Below are 8,595 nucleotides of genomic sequence, written 5' to 3' on the forward strand. Positions count from 1 at the left end.
CCTTTGTTCCGAGGAAGGACTGTTTTAGGAAGGGAATATTTTGAGATTTTGAATGGATTCCTTTGCAGACTTATTTTGGTTGCTGAAAGAGACAACATGGCATTATTCGCAGGAGGGTCAGAAAATAGGTTTAATTGGCTGCCATTTCTCTGGATACCCACATCATGTATTTGTCCTCAGCTCACACTAGCCAGAATCCTGGAGTGGGATGGGGCTTGGGGTGTTTGCATTACTGTTAACACACTGATTCCTTCATGACCCCGTGGAAAGGGGGACACAAACCCAGCATCTAAGATTTTCCATCTTAGAAAAGAGATTCTTAACCAGAGAACCATTCGTTGACACAATGATTAATCGTGGTCCACCAACGTGTCTACAAAGTTTGCTATGGGGAACATATCTGGGTTTATTCCATGCTAAACCTTTTAATTTTTTATTCTTATGTAGCTAGATACTGGAGATATCCTCCAGATAAGCAACTTCGCACAGCTTTGTCGCCCTTATTATTGCACCTTTTGAAAACATTCCACTTTCTTATTCAATTCCATAGCTATTGATTCAGAAAAAGATAGTATGTAACAGCATGGGCTTATTATTTCATGAACTTAATGTGCTCATAAATCATTGAATGTCTTCTGTCACTGACTGTTTCTCGTGTCTGTGTTATTATGTATTATTGATCCACAATGACTTTGTAATAAAATCAGTTTTCTTTTTATTCCTTCTATTGATGTTCTATTCAATACCACTTAAAACTCTGGTAACTCAATTGTATCCATTTTGTTTTGCAGACAGAAACCTTTTTGAGTTTATTCTATGGGCAAGACATTATGCTAGCCAGTGGAACGGAGTGTCTTATGGCTGGGACTCCATGCTGCAAAATGGCTTCTAGCTTTACGTGTTGATTCATAACCTATTTCACGTCTCAGCTCACTAACATGTTTCAATTAAATGGAGCATTATTATAAAAAGTTCTTGGGGGCACCGAGGTGGCTCAGTCCGTTAAGCATCCGACTTCAGCTCAAGTCATGATCTCACGGTTTGTGGGTTCGAGCCCCACGTCAGGCCCTGTGCTGACAGCTCAGAGCCTGGAGCCTGCTATAGATTCTGTGTCTCCCTCTTTCTCTGCCCCTCCTCTACTCATACTCTGTGTCTCTCTCAAAAATAAATATTTAAAAAAAATTTTTTAAGTTCTTTAACGAGGAAAAAGCAAACTTATTTAGATGTGTGTTTCAAACAAAGCACCATCAAACAACCATCCTCTAACTTTTCCCTGTTAGCCATATGGTAAAATATGACCAATACAAATGTTGATAAACTGTAGCCTTTTCCTTTCAGGATGGAAGTGGTTTATAGGAAAGGAGATATTCAAGTGTTATGTGAGATGAAAGCTTAGCTGTGCTTGTCTTACATGAGGGGGAGTCCGGGGCTTGAGTTTACTTACCTTAACAAGATGGATGAATCCTGGCTGTAGCGTTCAGAACACTGATGAGATTCTCCGCCGATTCCTCCTCTCGACCTGAACTGGGCCAGGTCTTTCTTCTTTCTCTCTCTTTCCTGTTCCTCTCTCTGGAGTAGAGGTCTGCTCCATTTTACTTCTTAAAAAAAATAATAATACAATAGGAAAAATACAAACAATGATTTGGCTATGGTATAATGACCTGTAGAAAGTTAATTCTGATTCCACGGTATATTTTAAGTCAAAATACCATCGCTTTCTGAACTCTAAACACGGCTAAAATGACTTTTGCTTCTTTTTTTTTTCCTTAAGGCAGAAAATCATAACCACATTCTATAAGAAGATACCTAAAACACTGTCTGAAACTTACTTTATTTTTTCTTAGCCTTTTAGATTGGCTAATACTGGCAGAATTTTAGATCTTTCGCCATAAGTCAAACTGAAGCAAGCATTATAAAATAAATATTAAAATAAACAGAGAAGAAAGAAAAAATTATTATACTGGAAGATGAAGGCCTGTGAATAAGAATGTTTCACGGAGGAGAGAAACTTTAAGGAAATCAACTGCTTCATAGACTACCCAAAATATTTTGATGAAGAGGGAAGGAAGGAAGGATTATCAGGTTTAAGTGAAGGCATGCCAGTGTTACTGTGTTTGACGTGTGTTTGGGGAGCAAGGAATGGTTTAATGTGGTCCTGACATATGATTGGGAGTAGCTGGACACCAGGCCAGTGAAATATTTTTGAACTGAGTTTTAAGCATTACTAGTGGGAATCAGAAAAACTATCAGGAGGTAAATCATCAGTGTGTATAAATACAGCCAGACCTCTTCATTGATCTATATCTACAAAACCTGCCAAATCAGAAACAAAATCTTTTCTCTCCCAGACTTATTTCATTCTGAATCCTAGGCAGGGGAATGGTACATAATCATTATTGGCTCAGTTGCTTTAGACCCAAAGTATCAGCTATCTATTGTCATAAATAATGCTGCATAACAAATTTTTCTCTCTTCCCCCCACCCCGAAAATAAAACGAGAGGTCATGGATCTGTGGATCAGCTGGGTGGTTCTTCTGGTCTGGGCCAGGCTAAGATGATCGCATCTGGAAACACTCATGTGTCAGTAGTTAGTTGGCGGATCAGCTAGGCACTGGCTGGTCTGTGCGGGCCTTGCTTGAGATGGCTCTCCTCCTTGTGATTGCTCACGTCCCCAAAGGCTGGTCTGGCATTGTTCACATAGATCATCAGGGTCCAAGAGAGCAAGCAGACATACACAAGACCTTATAAGACCTAGGCTTGGAACTGAAACAGCACTGCATTCTATTGGCAAACCAAGTCACAGGGCCAGGCCAGTTTCATGGGATGGGGATAGAAACTTCACCTTTGATGGGAGAAGTTTCAAAGTCAGGTTGCAAAGGCCATGGATCCAGAGGGGCATGTCCAGTTGTGCCATTTTTACAATCAATGTACTTTGAAATAGGAGGCCTACAAGTTGAAAAGCACATCCCAGGCTAAGGAAATGTCTCCTAGGTTTGAAAGAATTATGGTATTGTTTGGCAGTGAAGAACTACATCTGGCTATGTCTTTGTTTTTCTTTCACAGTAGCATCCTGGAAAGTTAAAGATCACAAAATTAACTAGATCAAGAGTGACAAGTTATATTGGAGTTAGAGTCTTGTCTTGTTTTCTTTTCAAATTTTTATTTAAATTCTAGTTACTTAACATATGGTGCAATATTGGTTTCAGGAGTAGAATTCAGTGATTCATCACTTCCATACAACACCCAGTGCTCATCATAACAAGTGCCTTCCTTAGTACCCATCACCCATCTAGCCCATCCCCCACCCACCTCCCTCCATCAACTCTGTTTTCTATCTTTAAGAGTCTTCTATGTTTTTTCTTCTCTCTCTCTTTTTTTCTTCCCCCACCCCTTCCTCCCAGAATCTTGTTTTAAAAGTAAAATCCAAGAGTGCCTGGGTGGTTTAGTCTGTGGAGCATGCAACTCTTGATCTCGAGGTTGTGAGTTCCAGCCCCACATTTGGCATGGAGCCTACTTAAAAAAATATATCTCTTAGGAAATCCACTTTAAGTGTAGCTCAAAGCATACAGTGAGATAATCCCTTATAAGTTAAAAAAAAAGTTGTAAGAAGAGCTGAGATTTTATGAAGAAATACACAAAACTTAAAGTGCCTGGGTGGCTCAGTCCGTTGAGCATCTGACTCTTGACTTTGGCTCAGATTGTAATCTCATGGTTTGTGGGATCCAGCCCCGCATCCAGCTCCATGCCGAACATGAAGCCTGCTTGGGATTCTCTCTCTCCCTCTCTCTCTGCCCCTCCCCTACCCATGCTGGCTCTCTCTCTCAAAATAAATAAACTTAAAAAAATAAATATACAGAACTTATTTTCAATCTTAATTTGAACTGGAAGTCCTAATTTCATAAATTTCAGTTTGGATACAAAGCAAAGTTCTGTAGCTTGTGATTATGCAACAGGTAGCAAAGTAGAAAAGAGACTATCTTCTCTTTTCCCTCCACACCACTGAACATCCTGGTGTTGCAATGGGCCACGGGCTGCCCAGTGTAACCGCTATTCTAAGAACAACCCATATCCAAAGCCTCGCCTCTGCAGAGGTGTCTCTGAGGCCAAGATCTACATCTGTGACCTGGGGTGGAAGAAGGCAAAAGTGGATGAGTTCCCACAATGCGGCCACATGGTGTCAGATGAATGAGCAGCTCTCTTCTGAAGCCCTGGAAGATGCCTGTATCTGCATGCACAAGTACAGAGTACAAATCTGTGACAAAGAGGGTTTTTCACTTCTGAGTGCAGCTTCACCCCTTCCACGTCATCCTTATCACTAAGATGTTGTCCTGGGCTGGACAGAGCTGACAGGCTCCAGACAGCTATGTGGGGTGCCTTTGGAAGACCGCAGGGCACCGTGGCTAGGGTCTACATTGGCCACATCATCATGTCCATCTATACTAAGCCGTAGAACAAGGAGCATGTGATTGAGGTCTTAGGGGTCCAAGATCAAGTTCCCTGGCCACCAGAAGATCCACATATCCAAGAAGTGGGGCTTTACTAACTGTAATGTGGATGAATTTGAAGGCATGGTGGTGAAAAGTGGCTCATCTCAGATGGCTGTGGGGTCAAATACATCCCTAATCGGGTCCCTCTGGACAAATGGTGGGCTCTGCATTCATGAGAACCTCAGCATTGCCCCCTTCTTATTCATGCCCACCAATAAATCTTACTTCCTGTCTAACAAGGAGAGAGAGAGAGAGAGAGAGACTATCTTCTCAGGAAAACCCACACTTCATTCTTGGGGAGATGGAAAGTGACTTTCTGCTGCCTCCTGATGGCAAATAACTCCTGATGGTCTAAAGGTATGACTCATCTTATTACCATCATAGGCTTTGTAGTCTTTGTTTTCAATAACTGTTTGACTAATAAATCTTGATTTTGATAAGGGAAGCTACCAGACTCAGCTTTTCCAAATACCACTTGTATAGATGCAATGGATACTGTTCCAGTAGTGTAAGGAATAGAGAAAGCAGGCTCATAGCTCTGGTGTTAATCCTCTATGCCCTTGATTCTCTAGAAATCGGCACCTCGATTTCCTCAACTATTAAATATGGATGCCTTAAATTTTTCCTACATAAAGGTTGTAAGTACAAATGATATCACATTGAAAAAGTGCTTCATGCATTGTTAGGAGATTAAATTAGAGTGAAGGTAGTTTTTTTATTATTAAAAATTTTTAATGTTTACTTATTTTTGAGAGAGACAGAGACAGAGACAGAGTGTGAGTGGGAGAGGGGCAGAAAGAGAGGGAGACACAGAATCCCAAGCAGGCTCCAGGCTCTGAGCTGACAGCACAGACACACAACTCGAACTCACAACTTGAACTCACAAACCGTGAGATCATGACCTGAGCCGAAGTCGGACGCTTAACCGACTAAGCCACCCAGGCGCCCCAGAACGAAGGTAGTTTTGGTGTCAAAAGCCTTTGAATTTCACATACTTCTTGACCCAAGAATTCCACTTTTAGGGAATTATTTTAAGGAAAGAATCCGGGATGTACACAAAGCTTTAGTTGCAAAGACTCTTATTCTTCTGATTTCATGACAACAAAAATACTGAAAATGACAAACATGACCCAGATTAGGGGTCTGGATAAATAAGTTATAGTAGATCCATACATGGAAGTGCTAAATAGCAGTGAGAAATGAGAATCTGGAGAATTTTTATGAATATATACTGAATAGTCTCCATGTCACTAAATGAAAAAGCATGCAAAAATAATATGTTCAGCACAATTACATTTTTGAATTAAATATGTGTATAAAAAGACTGAGAGAATATGCTCTAAAATGTTATCAGTGGTTATCTATGTTGGAGATAGGAATGGATTTCATTTTCTTATTTTTGCTTAACACTATTTTCTCCATGTATTGCTTTTATATGATAACGTTTATTGGTTTTTTCCTTATTACAAAGGTTTGTGGAATAAAATTTATAAGTATAAAGCATCTTTTATACTTACTTCTTGAATCAGGACACGGTAATAATGAGAACTCAAATTCAAAAGTCTGCATCTTTAAGAGCTTTGCCAAGTGACATTTGTCCTTGTCACAGAGAAAACACTTTTCTATTTATGTTTACAGCATTGAAAAATGCACAGTATCCTACAGCACAAGGAGGGAGATTTATAATAAAGCCCTTCATCTCGGTGCATGAGGATACCTGTAAATCATTCAACAGACTCACATTAAGTATAAGCCTCAAAGCAGCAGATGTATCAAACAAACAATAAAATTTGAGTGTGTCTGCACTATCTGCACCTTTGTTTCTCTGTGTAAGCATGAAGGTCTTACTAAACTCTCTATTCCAGAGCCATCTCATTGTTCATTCAACATATATTTACTTGGGGACTATATTATCACCTGAGCCTGGTACCATGATTCTGGGCAATCAGGTTGCCAGTGATTTCTTGGAATCAGAATCCTTGCAAACACTCAGCAATGCCTCTAGCATAGGGTAGGTCTTATAGGTAATGTCAAATAAGCAAAATACATTAGCTCTGCCCTCAGGAAACGTATTTTCTGGTTAAAAAAAGAAAAAAAATCCATACACTGCATGAACAGGGAAGAAATGCCATTCATCCCTCCTTTCAACCACATTTATTTGGAACTTATTGATTGGCACCTTGCCAGACAGAGTGCAGAGGATATATGGAACAAATTTAGAATATAATTCAGAGTCAACTTTTGCCAAATGGTGTAATTTAGAATATTAACCCCCACAAAATTCGTTTCAGAGCTGGAAGGGGCTTTGGGAGCATCTCGTCCAAACAAACCTAGCATGATTTCATAGAGGTAGAAATTGCATAGGTGGGGAAGTTTCCCAGTAGAAACAAAACTTGGAATGGGGTTGTAATGAGGGATAGAATTTGAAGGAAAGAATGACAGAAGAGTGCTCTACCAGAGGAAGAAACAAACAAAAGTTCTGAACTAGGCAAGGATATGATGTATCAGTGAACCTAAGGAATAAGAACAGAAGCTGAATGAGCATCTACACAAGGTTCAAACACAGAGAGAAAGGTTCTCTGCTGATTCACAACAAACACCAGGCTTTAGAGAATGGAGCTCTACAGAGCTCTACAGAGCAGGGAGGACATTATTCTCCCTGAAAAGAGAGATGGAGAGTAGATCAACAGTCCCCAGTAGCTGCTCACCTGTACTCCTAAAGACAAACAAAGAAACATACAAAAATGACAACAAACCAACAAAAACTAAGGATTAAACATAAAATGAGCAATTATTAAAAGCCATAAGCTGGGGAGGGGAAGGGGAAAGCCCTGCAGTTTCTCCAGCTATACAGATATTTCTAAGATGATGCTTTTGAAGCAGGAGTCAAAAGAATGGAGCATAAATTCTAGCTCTACCACTTACCACAGCACTGAGCCCTCTTGAGCTCATTTTAAAATGGAATAATTGGAGCACCTGGGTGGCTCGGTCGGTTAAGCATCCAACTCTTGACTTTGGTTCAGGTTATGATCCCACACTTTGTGAGTTCTAGGCCTGCCTTGGGCTCTGCTCTGTGTCAGCATGGAGCCTGATTGGAATTCTCTCTCCCTCTCTTTCTGCCCCTGACCCCACTCATGCTCTCTCTCTCTCTCTTTCTGTCTCTCTCAAAATAAATAAATAAACTTAAAATTTTTTTTTAAATATTTTTCATCTTTATTTATTTTTGAGAGAGAGAGTGACAGAGCATGAACAGGGGAGGAACAGAGAGAGAAGGGGACACAGAATCCAAAGCAGGGTCCAGGCTCTGAGCTGTCAACACAGAGCCCAACACGGGGCTCAAACCCACGAACTGGGAGATCATGACCTGAGCCGAAGTCGGATGCTTAACCAACTGAGCCACCCAGGTGCCCCCCCAAATTTTTTTTAATTGCATGATCATATTTCCACTTCTAGCCAGGGTAGAGCAAGAGGGACCAGATTTATATTCCTGCTGAAACAACTACAGAAGCCAGACAAAATATTTGAAAGAACAGTGTTCAAGTCACTGAAAATCAGACAGTGAACAATGATCCCTGATATAAGGAAAGATATGAGATGAAAATTATGATTACCCCATCTTACTGTTTGTGTTTCCAGGTTGTGGTGCAGAAAGGGGAATACTAGGCAGAGTTTCATGGTCTCCTTGAGTTGGAGAGAGAAATCTGAGAGTCTGGGGGACCAAGGCAACTAGTAATAGCTGGTCAGAGTACCAGAGAGGAGAGAGGTGAACAAAGAGAGGGTTCTGTAAAGATCTGTAAAGAGTTCCACTCAACTACTTAGGAGGATATTGATCAAACCATGTGTGTGAATAAACCAGCTGAGGGTGGGGAATGAACCATCAGAGAGAATCAGAGAAAACTGTGCCTAACACTCACACCGAGCCAGGATAATATGTTATCACCAGCCAGGCTGGGAAAAGTCACTATTCATGCAGCATTAGGTAGAGTACACAGGAAGTTCTTGCCTTACTAGTAGGGAATAATTAGCCCTAGATTTAAGTAAGAAATTATAAAACACTATCTGAAATGACTGAACTGTTTTCAAATAATGTAACTACATCCCTGAAAAA

The 8,595-nt window shown here is 40.5% G+C and overlaps 1 long non-coding RNA gene and 1 pseudogene across 2 annotated transcripts in view; one reads left to right on the forward strand and one right to left on the reverse strand.

Annotated features, from left to right (window-relative positions):
* LOC131501989 (uncharacterized) overlaps window positions 1-1,594 on the reverse strand; it is a 143,229-nt gene extending 141,635 nt beyond the window's left edge. For both annotated transcript variants that reach the window (XR_009256942.1, XR_009256941.1), the window contains exon 1: window positions 1,445-1,594. This is a non-coding gene — a long non-coding RNA (uncharacterized LOC131501989). The remainder of the gene's footprint in view (window positions 1-1,444) is intronic.
* A 2,350-nt stretch (window positions 1,595-3,944) lies between these two features.
* LOC131502050 (large ribosomal subunit protein uL16-like) lies at window positions 3,945-8,150 on the forward strand (annotated as a pseudogene).
* The last annotated feature ends 445 nt before the right edge of the window (window positions 8,151-8,595 follow it).

This window comes from Neofelis nebulosa, chromosome X, assembly GCF_028018385.1.
Source record: "Neofelis nebulosa isolate mNeoNeb1 chromosome X, mNeoNeb1.pri, whole genome shotgun sequence".
Taxonomy (NCBI): domain Eukaryota; kingdom Metazoa; phylum Chordata; class Mammalia; order Carnivora; family Felidae; genus Neofelis; species Neofelis nebulosa.